The sequence below is a fragment of the Marmota monax genome, unplaced genomic scaffold (assembly GCF_021218885.2).
Source record: "Marmota monax isolate L192 unplaced genomic scaffold, Marmota_monax_Labrador192_F-V1.1 WCK01_AAM20220418_F8-fsc00173, whole genome shotgun sequence".
Taxonomy (NCBI): Eukaryota; Metazoa; Chordata; class Mammalia; order Rodentia; family Sciuridae; genus Marmota; species Marmota monax.
The window spans coordinates 1,521,306-1,541,621 of record NW_026694620.1 but is presented as its reverse complement, the minus strand read 5'-3'; positions in this window follow the sequence as shown (position 1 = coordinate 1,541,621).

Genomic DNA, 20,316 nt, shown 5'->3' with positions numbered 1-20,316 from the left:
TTACCTTATGTACATATATGACTCATGACGGATGTGATTCTACAACATAAACAATCAGAAATTATACCCTATTTATGTATATCAAAGTGCATAAATGCATTCTACTGTCATATATAACTAAGTAGAACAAATAAAAAATATCTATATAAAAAAGGAGTCAGCAAATGTATAAAAATCAAAGGAACAAACCCTCCTCAGTAGACATTAGTTTTCTTTATCATTTTTTTTTACATCAGCTATAATCAAGTTTTGGTGTTTTCCAAATCAATTGAACATACCTCATAAGAAAACACACTGAAAACTATTTTAAAATTTAGTGTTTATCTAAAATGTTCACATAATTTGGTCATTTGAGTTATTAGTTATACAAAATAATACATATTTATTTTAAAATTTAATTACCTAACAACTTAAATTCTTCATTTTATAAAGGATCAAATTTTCAGAATAGCAAAAATTCATATTTCTCAATTTGGATTAAAAAATAAACAACCCCTGGCCTTGGCATGTGGCTGGCTAGTGCTAGAGTGCTCGCTTGGCATGTGTGAGGTTCTGGGTTCCATCCCCAACACTGCAAAGAAAAATGAAAAAAAAAATTAAAAAAATAAAAACAGAAATAAAGAAAGAAACCAACCAAAAAAGCAAGTAAGTTAACAAATTTTTTTTAAAAATTCAAGGTGAGTCACAAAAGCAAACACTGTGCTTCTTCTGTGACTTACTTTTCTTACCGTAATTCTTGTGTTTTAACTTTATTTAGGCTCATAAAAATAATAAAATAATTGGTGGAAAGTTTGGAGAAAAATTGAAAAAATTTTTGTTATACTTAGTATTTTAAATATCCTATCAAGGTAATTTTTTTAAAAGTTAAGTGATATACAATTAAAATGGAACTTAATCTCCCTTTCATCCATAATCTGTCAATTATCTATCATCTTCTATTATTTACCCATTATCTATCTATTTATTTATATATTTAGTATCTTTTTTATATTTAGTATCTATTAATCTAGCATCTGACTATAATTTGTTTTCTATCTACCTATCATCATTATGTATGAATTATCTGTCATCCTATCATCTACATATAATTCATTATCTACCTATCACTAATATCTATGTTTGTATCCATCTCTGTCTCATGATCAGTGTACCATCTATTCATCATCTGTGTATGCTTTCAATTCCTTTCTCTCTCTCCACCCCACTCCCCATCTTGCCTGTGACTGACTGATCTTGGTCAGTACTGTCACTACTCTAGTACTTGCTCTTTTCCTTCTGGCATGAAGATACATTTTAGTATTTCTGTTGTAGCATGGGTTTCACAAGAGCTTATGCCAAAGGTCAGGTATTATAATCAAATATTAGGGCATAACTTTGAGGCTATAAAAATAATTGCCTTACCCAACAGCAAAGGCTTATCCAGAATCATGGCCCACATAGGCTTTAAGACTCTTCCTAAAGAGAGGAGCTTCCACTTCAGTGAGGGGTCACCTTCCTCATCAAAATCATCCAATTCCATACCTGGAGTCCTCCTGGAAAACCTGAGTTGGGGGGAAGAGAAAAGAAAGAAGAAAAATGTCTCTCTGCCTCCTATAGCTCCAAGTATGGGGAAAGTAGATGACTTATTCATCTATGGCTTTTCACATGCAGATGTAAGGTCCCTAAGCCGAGATCCAGCTGCACCAGGGTGGCCTGGGAGATGCTGCACTTCAGGTCAAAGTTGTAACTGTCAAAAGATAATCTTATTTTAAGGGTTCCTATGTCATACATGGATATTTACATATGTATATGAACACCTATCACCTTTCTGTAATTTAGCAATCATCATTAATACAGATGTTCCTATTGGGGGGGTGGGGACCAAATCAAAGTTTTATGCATGCTAGAAAAGCACTCTGCCACAGAGTTCCATCCCCAGCTCAAGGATTCATGTATTTGTACATTAAGGTGGTCTGAAAAATACAATACACAAAAAAAATACAAAAGTATCTTGACAAGGTAATAAACGTTCATGAACTGAGCTTGTCATAATGGTAAAACATACCAATGCATTTGCTTGTACTTAAGAAAATGCTTCTATGCTGATGCTGCAGTTAGGACATCTGAATTTACAGGGAAGGAAGCCTGCCCTCTTCTTCCCTGTATGTGCATCCATGTTTTGCACATTCAGAACAGTGGCAGGAAGCTGTGGGAAGAAGACATTGAAAATAGAAGCAGTAGAAAGTCATAGAGCAAGATGTCAATGGTTTTCTAGGAAGAAGACAGCCTTGTGGCCTCTTTCCAGAAGCCACAGCAACTTGACCCTAACCAGGTTGAAACCTCTTCTGATTGACCAAAGTAGACTGAGAAAGACAGTTAGGGCTGAAATAGGCGTTCAGAAAATTGAAATCATACCACCGATAGTCCTAGGCCAGGACCAACGACAGTGGCAATCCAGGGAGAGTGACAAGTGACCATATGATTTAGAAGTCTGGGGTGCTCAGCTTAGAGAATGGATAGAAGCAAGTTGTTGTGACTGTAGATGCTGTCAACGGGAGTCATATGGATCTCTAGAACCAGGACATCCGAATCTCTCCCTTAGAGCAGGCGGCAGGAAAAACAGTAGAAGGAGAGAGTTTCCATGAGCAGAGCTCATGGGCTAATAAGGAAAATTAGCAAGGAAAGGGACCCAAGGCTGTGCTGGACCTGTGAATGCAGGACGCTCAGTGGCAGAGTGTCACTAACTGAGGGAGAACAAGTTCTTCATGCTTGGATGAGAGGCCCGGTTCCCAATCTGTGGCATAAACCAATAAGATCCTATGCAGGTGCAAAGAATGCATTGTAAATACAGTGTGCTTAATGTGTGCGGCATTGAACACTAACAAAGTGCAATCTCCTTGTCTTGCCATGTTTACCACGTACACCACAAAGCAAACTCAAAGAGACAACCAGTCCTCAGCAATATACACACAGAGAAGCGGAGTGCCTTAGCCTCTTGGTTTTGCACTCTTGGATTGCAATATGAGGTCGTGACACTTGACCACCTTGTATCCCAATGTAATATGTCACGTAGATTATGCCAATGTATGAAACTGTGTGCTTCCTGGAGTCCAGTTTCAAAACTGTATTTCTTTTCTGTTTTTAATTTGAAAGAAATCTGGCCTGTTACATATTTTCTACAGGCAATTTGGGGAAGAACAGCTGAGAAATTAGATTGAGGCTTGTTCCTGGTTTTCAGGTCACAACCTAAGACTGAAGCACATCTTTATAAAACATCATTACAGTCTTAATTTGATAAATATCAGTCTGGTAATTGAAGGAATATGGTTCACAAGAAGGATGAGGGGCAGAGGGTAAAAACAGTCAGTTAACATTCTAGATGTGTGGAAGGAAGAGAGTAAGACCAGTCCAAATGGCGATCCAAGTCTTAATTTTGACAACTCTTACCTTATTTTTAAAGGTGCATGCTTGACTGTGAACAATTATATCCCAGAAAAGAACCTAGTGTTCTGGAGACAACCTAACAGTTGGCAGCTATCATGGAAATCTAGGTTTATTTCCCATAGAACTATTTCTCCCTTCCCTCCGTTCACACCAAAGTGAATTCCTAAGTATAGGTGAGTGTGAATGATTCTTTCATTAGAAGATTGAAACTGTGCAGGTACTTAGCCTCAAATTCTGTTCAGGAATGCTCAATATCCGTAATTCATTACTTAGCTAAATATCGGTTTACATCACATTTGAAAATCAGAAAGAATTAGATGCAAATTCATAAAATTTGATTTCGAGGATTTGTGGGGCAACAGTGCTTATCCACAGCACTGAGTTTTCATGCCTTTGTGATGTGCTCATATTAAATCATGAGTCATAAACTGACTGACTGGCAAGGTCTTTGTTTTGCTGTGGCCAACAGGGAGCTGCTGCCCTAATTCTCCATTCAGGAAAGGGACTGCCACTCAGCTTCAGGGAGTATGGCTAGAAGACAGCCTCCAGATGTCCACACCTTCAGAATCATCCTCAGGAGCTGTGTTAGTTATCTTTTCATCACAGTGACCAACACAGCTGACGAGAACAACTTAGAGGAGGAAAGATTTATTCTTGACTCCTGGTTTAAGAGGACTCAGTCCATGGTGAGCTCATTGTAAGACAGAACCATCGTGGTGGAAGGACATGGTGGAAGCTGCCTAGTTCTTGGCAGCCAGAAAGCACAGAGGTGGGGGGAAAGGGGCTGGTGAGAAGATTTCAGTCCTTCTGGGGCATGCCCCCAGTGAGGTACTTCCTCCAGCTAGGACACATCTCCCATCCAGCTCCCAGTGGACTCGTCTATCAAATGGATGAGGTCAGACCCCTCCTGATCCAATCATTGCCTGAACGCCTGACCTCTGAAACCTGCTTCTTTGGGGACCATGCTTTCGACACATGAAATTTTTGTGGGACATTCCAGATCCAAATTATAACAGCTGCTGAGAACCGGCTGGCATGAGGTCCTGTTCTTCCTAGGGTAATTTGTATCCAGTGACCAAGGGAGGCCGTGTGTTATCTAAGACTTTCTCGCTCTGGCTTCACAACACAATTTCATTTCTCATTCTTTCCTATCCTCCTTCCTCATCTTTCTTTTAATACATTTTAATCCCTATTAATTATCTTACTTTCAAAATTCCAACTTAGTGTCCTATGCTAGAGAATTCAATATTTGATGTCAGAAATGGTTCAAGAAAGCAGATGCTGAGATGGTATTTTGAAACTAGATTACTTCCTGACTGGGAATGAGAACCCCATCAGGATTGCTGATCATGGAGGTGGTGGTAATCCAATTGCTGAAACTTGTACTGTTGAAGAATTAGGAAATGTATTGATGGGAAAGTATATGCTAGCAGACAAAAATGTATCAATCTTTGGAGGAAAAGTTTAATACTAGAGTAAAAATATTTGATGCTTTTTAATAGATATTTGATGATTTTTAAAAGATATTTGATGCTTAATACTTATGGAAGGAATACTTAATATAAGAGTAAAGATTTTTTGATGCTTTTGTCAAACAGTATTGATGGACTATAGCTGTGGTAGCCACTAAAATTGTATTGGAAAACTGAAAGAGATCTGACAGTCTAGATGTTCCACCAGCACTGTACTATAAAATGATGATGATAAGTTTGCTTAATTTATGTTGGCAGTGATAAAGGATGGGATTACAGTCCTGCATGAGATCCAGATACATGACCACATTTGGCACAAGGACAAAAATTTTGTTGGGAAGGCTGAGAAAATATAGCTGTAATTCTAATTGATTTATTTTGTAACAATTTTAACACAATTTTTGATGTAATCACTATCTGGTATATTCAAGTTTCATTAGTAATATTAATTTGATTGATTTTAACAAAATCTATGGTATGGGGAGATCCACTTAGAACCTGCTGAAAATGCTCTTCTGATGGGAGATAACTAGCTGGAGGAGGAACCAGAATTAGCTAGTCATCATTTCACACATGGAGTTGATCTGTCCTTTCCTTCCATAAACTTCAGATTTTGTTAGTGGAAGGAGACAAAAGATGTCAAGCTTGTGAACAATCACAAGCAAGGCTTTATTTTTTTTAAATGAAATACTTATTAAATTGAAATACCTCTTCAAACCAGGAATTCACAACATTTTTCTATAAAGGACCAGTTAATAATATTTTAGGCTTTGTGAGCCACATAGCCTCTGGTGCACATACTTCTCAATTGTGTTATTGTCATCTGTTCACCACCCTTTAAAAAGGTGAAAATCAATCTTAGTTTGTCAGTCATACATACTAAACTGTGACCTGTACTTGCCTACACCACTTAAAGGCGATACCTCCTGTTCCTGAAATGACATGAATATTAAAACTTTGGAGTTTGTCCCTTTACTTCTTTTGTTTTATAAATGCTGCAAACCATGCAGGAAAATTCACGAAGATAAGAACTTATAATCAAGCAGGCTTGGCCAAGGGCAGATGGCTGGATGGTATAAAGAATCTTTCACCCAGACTGGGACTGCTCTGTCCTTTACCGTTGGGGGGGTTTGGGAGTCTGATACTGACTGTAGACCAAAATAACAAGAAGATGAGCTGACTAGTGTCTTGTAATGTGCATTTTAAGTACATACATTTCTCTGATGGGATCCAGGGGTGGCTTGACTGTATTTTACAAGGATTATTATACCTGGTTTAAGGGTTGCCACAGCCTGACATGGCTATGTGAGTAGTGGGGTATAGAAGATCTTGCTGGAAACTTTGACCCACACTTTCTTGATGTCAAGAAAGTCATTCTTGATACTTTTCTTGCATATAACCTGGCAGTACATCCTGCAAACAGAAACACATTCTGTGTGGCCTAGAAAGAATTCTCAGAGCCACTCTCAGGGCCCCAGTGCACTCTTTTTTTCTGTTCTAGCACATACTTTAACTTCAAAAAAGCTCTGCGAGGGTCCTTTCAAATATCTGGCTTTGTGTTGCTGTGGCAAACAGGAGAGTCCTTTCAAATATCTGACGCTATGCAATCCACACAACTTCCCAACTTGTCTTATGAGGCCAGCCCTACTTTAACACCATAGTAGGGAGATCACAAGGCATTAAAAATAAGGGATCATTCTTGATGGAATGTTGAATGTTTTAAGTCTATGATTTGGAAGAAAGATTTCCACAATCAGTACTGGTATTCAAAATTGTATTGAAGGTCCTAGCAGTGTGAAAATGAAGAAAAATAAGGTGAATTACATAATTACCAGAAAGGAGCAATATCATCAAAGCAGTATTTCCACAACTTTGGGATAGACAAACTATTTTTTTAGACAAGACACAACAGAATTAATCATAAATTAAGAAATTCTGTTCATTAAAAGAATAATGAAAAGAATAAACCTACCATGAAATCAAAGGAATATTGTGTATCATTCTTATAGCAAAGGAGGACAGTAAGAGCAGCCCCAGCCTGAAAGCTGGTGATTTCTTAGAGGCCACTGACATTCTCTCATGGATGCTGGGAGCTAAGTTAACTTTATCTTTAGAAAGCTGCTGCTTTGCATCTGTGCCATGATAGCTGCTTCCTGGGCTGCTGGTCACACAAAACAACCTGAACAAGCTAGTTCTGCCAATGTTTCTGCTGCCTAACATATAAAAACCCTCTCCCTGTGAACACTGGCACAGAACTGAGGGCACTGTGGAAAGGACATGTATCCCTTGTCCAGCCAGCCGTCACTGGACCAAACTCTGTGAGGGAGAAGAGGTGCTACTAGGCGAAGCATAGTAAGGGAAGAGGTGTTCCTGTCCTGCTGTTGACACTGCACATCTGTCACCAGTCTGTCACCACTGGACCTTCCCCATAAGTATTCCCCAACAAACCTTACCTCTCACCCCATGCCATTTCCAAGTGTCTTGGCCTCTTTGCAACCCATCCCACTAGCACAACTGGGCTCTGGTTGTTACATATTGGCAGCATATATCCACTACAGGTCCCACCCAACAAAGGGACTCATGTTCACAGTATACCTGAAATTCTGTAAGTCAATAAGCAAAAAGGCATTGAACTTGATTTTTAAAAGTGATCAAAATAACTCATTTGCTACTTAATGTAAAAAGTATCCAAATGATGAATGATCATGTGAATAGATGTTTAATACTGATATTCATCTGTGAAATATAAATTAAAATAATGAGAGACTCCCCCCATTCCCACTAGTATCTGATAGTGAAGAGGTAAATAACAACATGGAAGCCTGAGAATCGTCATGTACTATTGATATAATAGTAAATTTGCATGATTACTTTGCAAAAATATTTGACAGTATCTACTATGAGCAATTACCTCTTCTAATACCTAGCAGCTGGTCTCCTGTGCATAGACAGAACAGAAGCGAATACTTTGTCTCCTCTGGGCTGGTTAATTTTCTGTGTCAGTGTGACTAGGGTACGCGATCCTCCTTCTCCTGCCCTTGCAATTCATATTCTTGGGCCTTTGGACTTGAACAGCATTGGCCTCCCTTTTTTCAGGCCTTTGGGTGTGAACAGGTACTGCACCAGATTGATAATGGCAGATTGCAGGACTTTCCATACTCCATAATTGCTTGAGCCAATCCTTAATAAATCTCTATCTCTATATATCTTAAGACTATGTATCTATGTATCTATCTCTCTATTCCACTGGCTGTGTTTCTTTGGAGAATGATGATGAATATATTTGCCAAAAATGTATAAGAGGATACTTATAGCAGCTCTAGTCACAGTAGCTAGGTTGGCTAAATAAACTGCATTATATTTATACAGGATTAAATTACACATCAACGAATAAAAGCAATCTGTTGCTGCGGATGTATTTCATATTTAACAAGCTGAGCACAGAATAGATATGATGTGCAGAGACACAGAGACTGGAATGGGGAGGCGCTCAGATAGGTGGCTCTGACCATACTGTTTGGACAGCTACTCGCCCTGCCTACCTGACCCTCCCCCCCCCCCCCCCCCCCCCCCCCCCCGCCTTCCCCACAAGAAGAACCATCTCAGTGTTCACAATGTGGTTTCTATGAATATGACATTTGATGCTACAAAAATAGAGGTCTTTAAAAAGCAACCACAGGCTTCCACAGGAACACGGAGTACTCATGGCCTAAGGCTCTTCCGGCGGGAGGAGCTTCCACTTCACTGGGGTTCATTATCCAAATCATTCAGCTCCTGCTCCTTGGAGAGCTTTAGGAAAACCTGAAAGGGAGGGGTGAGCCCAGAGAGGCAGCTGTTACCCTGCCTCCTGCAGCGCTGAGGGAGGGACATCTCACACACTCAGATTTGATGGGAAAATCACTAAAACTGACCCACCTGCTCCAGGGTGGACTGGGAGAAGCTGTTCTCCTCTGTTTTACTGCATAAGGATGAATATAAACTAGGGGTTCACACATTTTTAAATCTAGTTGGCTACTAAATCTTCATAGGGAACAAATGCAAATTCAGGCAAGCAGTAAATGAAGTGATAATCAAACATTCCTGGACAGGACACGTCTGCTTAGGTTTGGAGGCCAAGGAGTCAGTGCTATGTTCCCAAGTTGCTTAGCAGTTTTTCAAATCTGTCTTTAAGGCATGAGGCAATGCCGAGGCCTCTTCCTTCCCCGCACGTGGGTCCGTGATTGAGCTGCCGTGTCTGAGAAGCAGGTGGCGGAAGGAAGAGACGTTCTGAACAGGGAATCATCAGGAGACAGCTGAGATGGGTGTCAGTGGATTCCTAGGCACCTATATAATATAATTCTAGCTTTTTTCCTAGAAATCACTGCAGATTGACCCTCATCAGATTGAAAACTCTTCTGGTTGACAAAAATAGATAGGGAAGAACAGTTACAAGAAGAGCCCAGTAGACTGGTTTTGGGTGGAAACATGCCACTAAAAGTCCCAAGCCAATAATGATAGCAATGCCAATCTGGAATATGCTGTGACAAATGGCATGGCCTGCAGAGCTGGGGTGGCCTCTTCAGAGAATGGACAGTCGGTGTATCACGAAGGCATCAGGTGTTATCAACAGGGTCAGAAGATATTTCTGTAACGCCAGATTTGTGGGACCCCAATGGACCTCTAGGAGCCAAATCCGATGCAATCACACAAGAGTCTTTATTGCAAGCTGGAGCCGGGACTCACAACCGTTACTACGCAGCGGTCCTGAGGAGTGAGTCCTGGCCCTTAGTTCAGTGAAGAGTTATAGGTTTTGGGGGATACTCTATGTGTCACAACATCACGCAGCAAATCATTTCACACGGGGTGGGGGGGAATCAAACAACAACTCTTAACATTGATTAGCACATTGACTGGCGGAAACAAGTTGGGTAGGGGTGATTGGTGAGTTCAAGAGGGGGATACATTTGAATTGACTGGTTTAAGCCATGAGGGGTATACGAGTTAAACTAGAAGGTTGCCTAATAATGTTATCAATCACCTGGTATTTCAGGTATCTTCCCTGTCTCACTCTGATTGGTTGTTGTTATGGTCCGAAATTAGGTATCTGGCTCCACAGGCCTTTCCTGTTATCACTCAGCAGGGTTCATGTTATGTGCCTAGGAACCTGTTTTCCAAGGACAAGGGTAACCCCCTCATCCCCCACCCCACCACTCCTCCACCTCCCCTCCTCCCCTCCCCACCTCAGACAGGCCCTGCTCTGAGGTAGAGGCTGGTTTCTCAAAAATGGAGTCACATCAGTTTCTCATTCCCCCTTTGTCTGGAAACTTGGGGACCAATCATGGTTCCCTCAGTTGGGGGTCTATTGGGGCAGGCCCTACATCTTGGTGGGATTCTCCTTCTGGGTCTAGGGCTGATGTGGGTTCTGATTCTGTGTTAAAGCCCCACCACAGAGCATTTCTCTTACAAAAAAAAATGATCATCATTTCTAAAAAGGATAACATGGTGACAAAAACCTACAGCTAACAGCACCTACTGGAAATCAAGCAGTTAGGATCATAAGAAAGTAAAATACGGCAACCTAACCTATTTTTCTCTATGTTCAAGCTTAAGCTTAAAGGGATTGTCCTTATTTTTGACGACTTGCCACTCTGGTTGATCTGAAATGAAATCCTTCACCATAGTATGGGGGTCCACAGGCCTGGCATGGATGTAATGGATCCAAGTGGCAATCCCGTGGACCTTGAGGACAGTGGGAGTAGTCAGCACCACTATGTAGGGTCCTTTCCAGTGTGGTTTCAGGTTTCCTTGCTGATGCCTCTTGACGAACACCCACTCTCCTGGCCTGAAGTGGTGAGGTTCCCGAGGTGGTCCAGTCTCATAGAGGGCCTTCAGTCATGACCAAACATCTTGTTGGGCCCTCTGTAGGACCCTGAGGGATTGTAAAAGCTGGTAATCAAACTCAGTTAGCAAATCAGACTGTAAACTGGGAATCAAAGGGGGCGCTTTTCCAAACATAATCTCAAAAGGGGGTAAGTCCTATTTTGTATGGAGAGTTCCGTACTCTATACAAGGCATAGGGAAGGAGAACCACCCAGTCACCGCCAGTCTCCATGGACAATTTAGTTAGGGTCTCTTTTAGAGTTCTATTCATTCTCTCTACCTGTCCTGAACTTTGGGGTCTATATATGCAATGCAGTTTCCAATTGGTGCCCAATACATTAGCCAAGCTCTGAATTACCTTGGAAACAAAAGCTGGTCCATTGTCCAACCCTATCGTTACTGGGAGGCCATACTTGGGCAGATGTCTTCTAGCAGCTTCTTTGCCACCACTGGTGCTGGCTCATGCTTTGTGGGAAATGCTTCAGCCCATCCTGAAAAAGTATCTATAAAAACTAATATTTTTATAGATACTAATATATCAGATATTTATAACCATATTTTTCCTGGTTTTACCTCAGTGAAATCCACTTCCCAATAAGCTCCAGGCTTATCACCTCTCTGTCGCAATCCTGGGTTGTCCTTACACCGGGTTGCATTTGTCAGCTGGCAGGCTTTGCAACTAGCTACAATCTGATCAATCTTAGAATTTGCATCTTTAATCTTTATTTTGGCGTGTCTTACCAGGTCTTGCATCTTTTTAGTGCCCATGTGAGAGGTCCGGTGCATTTTTAGCAACAGCTGTTCTCCCCTTCTTTCAGGCAGTATGATTTTGTCTTCTGCTGCCCGTTACCACTCCTGCCCCAAGGGGCAGTGGGACATGGGTAATTTATGAATCCAGTCCAGGTCTTCTTTAGTATATTGGGGATGGTCTGGTAGCTGTCTGGGTCCTGGGTCTGGAAGGTTGGTTATTAAGACAGGATCTCCTCAAAGGGCAACTTCCCGGGCCGTCTTGTCAGCCAGGTTATTACCTCTGGCTATAGGGTCTTTGGACTTCTGATGTCCTGGACAGTGGACAATGGCTAATTTCTTTGGCAGCCGCAGGGCAGTAATTAGGGCTAATATTTCTTCTTTGTTTCTAATAGCCTTCCCTTCTGCTGTCAGGAGCCTCCTTTCCTTATAGATGGCTCCATGTATGTGGGCCGTGGCAAATACATAGCAGCTGTCAGTATACACAGCTATTGTCTATACCCAGCATTAATGCTTGGGTCTGTGCCACTAACTCAGCTCTCTGGGCAGAAGTCCCAGCTGGTAGAGGCTCAGCCCAGATTACCTCAGTCTCAGTCACTTCCACCGCAACCGCACACCTTGACCATCTCGGATGAAGCTGCTTCCACCTGTGAACCACAAGAGGTCAGCATCTGGTAAAGGCTGATCCTTAAGGTCCTCTCGAATGCCCTGAGCCTAAGCCAAAATTCCTGCACAATCATGCAGAGGTGCCTCCAAGTCTGGGTCCCTTAGCAGAGTCGTGGGGTTAAGTGCTGAGGGTGTCTGGAAGTTGATTCTAAGAGGGTTAAGTAGCAAACCCTGGTAGTGAGTAAGTCTGGCGTTGCTTAGCCATCTGGTGGTTGCTTCAGCACCCCTTCAACTGTGTGTGGTGTGGTGATGTACAGCTCTTGTCCCACGGTCAGCTTATCTGCTTCTTTCACCATCAGGGCGGTGGCTGCAATCATTCTCAGGCAAGGTGGCCATCCAGCTGCCACAAGATCTAGCCTCTTTGACAGGTATGACACTGGCCTCTTCCATGGGCTCAGATACTGGGTAGGGACTCCCTTGGCGACTCCCTTGCACTCGTCAGTGTATAGGTGAAAGGGCTTAGTGACATCAGGGAGTCCAAGGGCAGGGGCTGACAGCAAAGCAGTCTTAATTAGGTTAAAAGACTGATCCATTTTCTCAGTCCAATGAAGCTGTAGCCCTTCCCTAGTGGCTTCCTAGAGGGGCTTGGCAAGCTCAGCAAAGCTAGGGACCCACAATCTACAGAAACCTGCTGACCCTGGAAATTCCCTCACCTGACACGGGGTCTGGGGCCTGGGAATTTTTAGTATAGTCTCTTTTCTAGCTTGTGTGAGCCACCATTGTCCCTCCTTTAGCAAGTAGCTCAGGTAAATTACCTCTGTCTTACAGATTTGGGCCTTTTTAGCAGAAACACGATAGCCCATGTCTCCCATGGCTCTGAGTAAGGCCTTAGTCCCCTGCATGCATTTCTCTCTGGTCTTGGAGGCAATCAGCAAGTTATCAACATACCGCAAAAGGATTAAGTCAGGGTGTTCTGTCCTGAACTCCCAAGTCCTCATGCAGGGCCTCATCAAAGATGGTTGGAGAGTTCTTGAATACTTGGGGGAGTCTGGTCCAGGTTAATTGTCTGCTGATGCCTTTCTCAACGTCCATCCACTCAAAGGCAAACAATTTCTGGCTTTTGGGTGTCAGGGGCAGGCTGAAGAAAGCATCCTTCAAGTCCAGGACTCTATACCACTGCCAGTCTGGTGGAAGTGCACTCAGGAGGGTTGGGGACAGTTGGGTGGATGTCCATCACCCTCTTGTTTGTTTTCCTCAGGTCTCGTACTGGCTGATAGTCATCTGATTGGGCTTGCGGACTGGAAGCAAAGGAGTGTTCCAGGCCGACTGGCAGGGTCTCAGTACCCCTAATTCCAACAGACACCGGATGTGCAGTGTTATCCCCACTCTGGCTTCCATCAGAATCTCTTCTTCAGGACATGTGATAAGCAATCCAAGATAGAATTGAGCAGTGAAAAAGAAAACAGTTTAGGAAAGAAGTTGTAACTAGCAGAGCTCATGGGCTAGACCTGCAAGTTGGACGGAATGAAATAGCCCAGTGGGACTGATGCAGTAGCTCAATTTTTTAAAGTGGAGCCCACCAATGGAGAGGGGCTATTATATAGGAAGTCTGTTTCTTATGCCATAGCTCAAGCCAATAAAATAACACACACTATAAGGAAATACATCTTAAATACAGTGTATGAGGTGAGTGTATATCTACAGTCTAAAATAAAGTGATCTCCTTCAATGTATAGTGATTTCTGTCTTATCTGACATTATTACATGTGCCAAAAAAGTAAAAATACTCAGAGTGAAAAACAATCTGACATCACTTGCCACACACACACACACAGAGAGAGAGAGAGAGGAGAGAGAGAGAGACTCTTTTCTTGGTTTTCTGCTTTTAGAATTCAAAATGAACTTTTAAAGCTGAGAGGTGGCTTGGAATGTCCCAATTCATAATTTCTAATGGATATCTTTGAATTTTGGAATTATCTATTTCCCAGAGTCCCTTCTCAAACTTTTTTTTTAACGTGTCTTTAATTTGAAGATGGTCTGTGATACAGGTCATCCATCCAACACTGGCAATTGATAGACCATCAGGGAGGAGTACCTGGGAGGAGAGAGTGAGGCTGGTCTCTGGTATGCAGAGTGTTAGGTCCTTGCTTAGCATCTGGATGGCTATCTTAAGTGACAGCTGACATCTTACGAAAAAAATTTTGCTTTCCCACCCAAAAGTCTTTCTGAGAAAGGCTCCCCACTCCCTCATACCAACCCCATCCTTAACTGCCCACATTAGGACCCACCTGGCTGCTCTAATCCTTGAACCTCCCCCATAAAAGTCTCGAACCCCAAGCCTGTGTTACCTCTCCCCATCTATGGAGAGATGGCCTTTATTTGTCAGCTCTGACAAATAAACTCTCATGTGTGTCTCTGCCTGGTCTCTGTCTTTCAGTTCTCAATTGCTCTTCTCCCAGTTCCTTGCTTTCCTTTCATGGGGCACCACAGAAAACATCTTCCATGTCTGTTTTCACATACGAGAGTATTTGGCACAGCAAAACCTTCTAGAGTGAATCCACAATAATTAAAGGAAGGCAGCTGGCCAGCCCAGTGGCACACATCTGTAATCTCAGTGGCTTAGGAGGCTGAGGCAGGAGGATCTCGAGTTCAAAGCCAGCTTCTGCAAAAGCGAGGCACTACGCAACTTAATGAGACCCTGTCTCTAAATAAAATACAGAATAGGGCTGGGAATGTGGTTCAGTGGCCAAGTGCCCCTGAGTTCAATCCCTGGTTCCCACCCTTGCTTGCCAAGAAAAAAGGAAGAAAGTTGACAAGAAGGAGGGTTGGGAGAGGAGATAAGAATCATTTTAGTGTCTCAGGCTCCCAGGAATGAAACCAGAAGGGCAGTCTAGGTAACATTTGAAGACCTGCCTTTACCATCCATGCTTAACTAGGAACTCAGGCTTCTTAGACTAGGCAGCAGCTTCTTAAAATTTCTATCTGGATCCATTCATTCAGAGCCTCCAATTCCCCAGCCCCTCCTCTTGCTCAGGTCAAGATGCTTTCCTCATGGGGATAAAGCAGATGGGTCCCCAAGGGCAAAGTGAACATCCTGAGGAAATAGGCACCTCATTTTGTTGAGGAGCACCCACTGTACATCAGCACTAATGGGTACATATTTATCACAAATAATCAAAACAAGTTAGAGTCCACTTCAAAGAATCTGTTTTCTTCTACTGATGCGGTAGTCAATCCCACCCATCACACTTTTTTATTAACGTGTGCTTGTGAAGCATTTGAATTTAGCAGTATACTGCACAAGTTACCTTTGTGTGATGCATGAAAAAAGTAGCTCTTGCTATTCTGAATTATTTCTCTCACTGATTGGCCTTTCCCCCTTTGTGAATACTAGTTCTTCTGTCATATGCAGCAAATTCTAAGGGAAAATATATATATAATTTTTTAACATTAAAAAAATTTTTTTCTAACTAGTTACACATGACAGCAGAATACATTTCGATCCATTGTACACAAATGGAGCACAACTTTTCATTTCTCTGGTTGTACACAATATAGATTCTCACCGTTTGTGCAATCATGTATGTACTGAGGGTACTGATGTCCTTCTCATTCCCCCATCTTTCCTACCCCGATGCCTTCTCCTCCTCCTTTGCCCAATCCAAAGTAAAACATCTCTATAATTTTCCTAGGGATGGTGTCATCCATGAGACGAACTGGGATACTTGTGCATTTAGAGTAAAAATAAGGACTATATTCTAGTTCTGCCATCAATCAACTCTTTCATATGACATCTCATGCGTTTTGGTAGGAAATTTCTATTAATAAAGAGGCTAATAAAATCCAGATCCTGGATTCCTTGTAAACACGAGATCTTTACCTGTTTTTCATTGGAATGGCAGTATGTACTTTAAGGTTGGGATGAAGACTAGGACAATACCTGGCACACAGTAACACACACACAACTTCAGCTTCTTAATCTACCCTTTCTTCACTAGCTTCTTTCTTTTCTTTTTTTTTTCCTTTCAAAAAACAGGAGCCCTCTTTACCTTTCCTGCTGAGTCACCTGTGGGGAGGCCTCAGGATCTCTCCATAGAGACTCCTCTTGCATGGGGATCTTCATCTTCATCATGGTGTTGACAATGATTCCTTACCTGACCTTGGGTGATGTTCCCTCTTGATACACTGAAAGGTAACAAAAACAGTCAACACATGTCTCCAGTCATTGAATTGTACAGGTGTGCTTTAAATAAGAATTCGTTGATTTATTCTTCAATGTGTTATTTAACTTTAAAAAACTAAGGAGTAACATTTTTCCAGGTTGCCACCTGAGAATTGCTGCAAAAAATTCTATTCATCTTGTCTACCCACCTGTCAGGAGGTTGGTTTTGTCTCTCTGATTATCATCTTGATGGATGTGCTTTTACTGCTCCATTATGTCCTAATAACCCTGAAACTTGTACCACAAAAAAAAAGGTGCATTAATTATAGCAACTGTTATGGTTTAAGTATGAGGTTCTCCAAAAAACTCAGGTGTGAGACAATGTGAAAAACTTAGAGGTGAAATTATTGGGTTATAAAAGTCTAAACCTAATCAGTGCGTTAATCCACTTAAATGGATTAACTTGGTGATAAATGGAGACAGATAGAGTGTGGCTGGAGAAAATGGGTCGCTGGGGTGTGCCTTTGGGGTACATATTTTGTTCCTGGTGAGCGGAGCTCTCTGTTTCCTGATTGCCATATCCTGAGCTGTTTTCTTCTGCCGGGATGGTCTGTCTCACCTTAGGCTCAGATGGAGTCAATCATCTATGGATTGAGACCTCTGAAACTGTGGTTCCTCAGATAAATTTTCCTCCTCTAAGATTGTTCTTGTCAGGTCTTTTGGTCACAGTGATGAAAAAGCTGACTAATACAGCCACTAGCATCAGAAGTCTCCCTATGTAGTAAGTGCTATGTGCTTTATATACAATATAGTGTTTAGTTGTTACTATGACAGACAAGGGCTGGCAGCTCTCTGAGTTTGTTATCTGCCCAAGGGCACATAGATGGGGAAGCCAGCTGTGCCAGATGCAGGAAGCAGAAGTCAGGAAACAGGGTCCTCTTACCGCATGGTCAAGATTCAGAATGTGCTAGCATAGCTGCAGTGAGTTCCCTGGTGAGCAGCACTGGCCCCTTGGACAGCTATCAAATAAATGAAAAGGCCACAGTTATAAGGGTTGATGTGAACAGAAAGCTTGTAATTTTAGTGCAGACACAATGGAGTCTTTGTTCAAAGGGTTTAATTTTCACTGGGGATGAAACTATCAAGGCCACTTTGCAGGGCACAGGAGAAAGCAGAGTTCCTGAGTGCAGAACTCTCTGTTCAAGGACTCTAAAGTTTAGAAAAACTTCCGGAGCCAAACATAAAAGAGGTACCATGTCCAACCTTTTCTAATACAGGAAGAGGTATTTATCATTGCAATTTTCTTCTTTCTCTTAAAAAAGAGGAATTTCTTCTTGTTTGGGTGCTCCTTGTATAGACAACTGACAGTAGTGGCAGGTTTCTGTAAATGACAAGTCACACCAAGGAATCTCTCTCTCTCTCACACACACACACACACACACACACACACACACACACACAATATTGACCCAGCTTGTCCTCAGTACCTTAGTACTTCCATTGTGTGCTTGCTAGGTGTCTTCAGTTATTCCCGCTATCATATGTGTAAATTCATTACTGTCCAATAATTAGTTATTTTAAAACCCCAGAGGTTTTCTCTGTACTCACGTAGAAACAGAGCAAATAAATTATTGGCTCATTTTCAATATTTTGAAGCATTCTTTGAAAACTCATCTAAACTTTAAATTTTATCTAAAAGCCATTTTTTTAGATTTTAATAGCAATAGTGTTAGAAAATTAATATTTAACATACTATTACCAAAGTTTGTCCTGGAATCAACTTTCTAATAATTTTTTACTGAAGGGACTCTTAAAAGAATATTTCTTGGGCATATAATGAGATATGATATGAGAAAGTAACTTGAGACTGTACTGGAGTATATGAAAATCATGTTGGACACATGGTTAATTCTATATACAGATGGATTAATGGCATTTGTTCCCCTGTATGAAATCTAGATTTGAATAGGGCATGAAATACATTAACAACCTCTTTTATTTATTATTTGGCAAATATATATTTAATGTTTACCATGTTCTGGCCCTATGCAAAGCTATAGGTCATAATATACTGTTAAAAAAATGCATCCCTTTGCTCAAACATCTCACTAATGGAGAAAAGTGTAATTATTTTAGACTAATACAAATAATTACAAATGATGATAAGTAATTTGGTTCTCCTTCACACACACTTAGATCACATGAATCTAATTTTGTGAAGAAACAGACATTTCTTGCCTCAAATATGGAGATGCTGCTTCAGTGGTCTGGGCGAACAGTGGAAATGTGTACTATTTGAAAAAATCTGGAGTAATGATGAAGTACCAGTGAGTCAGCTGTTACAGCCTTGAGCAAATCCATTTTGTACTGTTATGAATAAAGACGATAATAACCTTAGGATGATCACAGTGGCGTCCAGTGCTTAGATACTATATATATATATATATATATATATATATATATATATATATATATATATATATATGCTCTTTCAGTGCTTCAGTGCTCAGTGATTTCACATGCTTTAGCTCACCGAGTCCTCAAAACAAACAAAGTTTTATGAGGATTCAGTTCCCCTTTGCATTTAGAAAATTAACACTCTGAACAGCATACTGTTCTTTCAAAGCCAGGAAACCAGGAAACAGCCAAATGCTAATCTATAATCTCGAGCTCTACTCAATAACATTAAGATCCATTAAGATCATTCCAAATGGAATCATATGGTAAACTCCAGACAGAGCACAGTCCATGAGATGATACACCCACCTCAGATAATGTGCTGGATTGGTTTGAATGACAATGGAGTAAACATTCCAAGTAGCCTGTTACTAACATATCCTTAAGAACCAGGAAGGTACTTAGTCTCCTAGTATCATATGCTAATGAAAAGTGGTAATTCTAAAATATAACAAAAAGATTATGAATCCTGAAAAAGGAAATATAAATTAGTGAGTAAAATGTATAGTCTTTTTGAATACTGATAATGTAACAAACACTGAAGAGTGGCCCATGTACATTACTAGATTTTCAATTTATTTTTCCTTGAAGAAGCACAAATCAACCTTGCAATTTAATAATGCCTTAATGTTTTAATATTGGCACATAATTAAAATTAAAATCAAACCCATATTGGGCCAAACTAAATGACATAGGCTGTGTCTGATTTTGGGATCATCTTTGATGCCCTCTGGACTAAGGCTTTATAAAGCCAGGAGTAGAGTTGCTGTATATCAATAAAATAAAAATTTCAGAGTGTGCATCCTACAAAATTCCAGTAAGGATATGTGAATTCCCTAGGCTTTGGTTCTGTTCTTTGAAATGTGTTTTAGATGATATGAGCTTTGCTGGTAAACATTGCTTATGCGAAGAGCCAAGAGTCAATGCCATTTGAGTCCATTATGATTGTAGCCATGAATACAATTCACATAGTCCTGATAACAGTACTCCTTGCATTCTCTTAACTAAATTCGTAGCCTAACGAGAGAAATGGAATGAAAGCCCTGTTATAGCAATCCATCACCTCCAGTTTAGAAACTTTAAAGGAGGAAGCAACAGGAAGAGAGGAAAACTTATAAGATCAAGCTTTTTGCCTATCACTGACAAATGACAAATTCAGTATGTCAGTGCAATTACATAAAGATCATGACTGTCAACTAACATAACAGGTGTGATCAAGAAGTTTAGATACTGGAATTTATTTTATCATTTTTTTTCTGCTTTTCCAATTAGATATTTTTTAGCACTACAACTGCAAATGCCATGGCACTTTAATACTCACAGTGTGAAGAGAGCTCTCCTCCTCTGTTTTAATTTGAAGAAGTGAATCCTGGCAACTGCCCAGATTTGCTGTCACCAGAGAGCCATGCCAACCTTTTGTCTTACTCATCCCATTAAGGGAAGAGACAACTCGTCCTGTGCCAACAACCCTCCCTGGATTTCTCGTCCCTTCAGCTTATGCATCTTCCAAAATACCAACATCTGTAAAACAAAAACTAAGCGATCTCTCCTAAGTGCCATCTCATGTGCTTTTGATTGAACCTTCTGTAA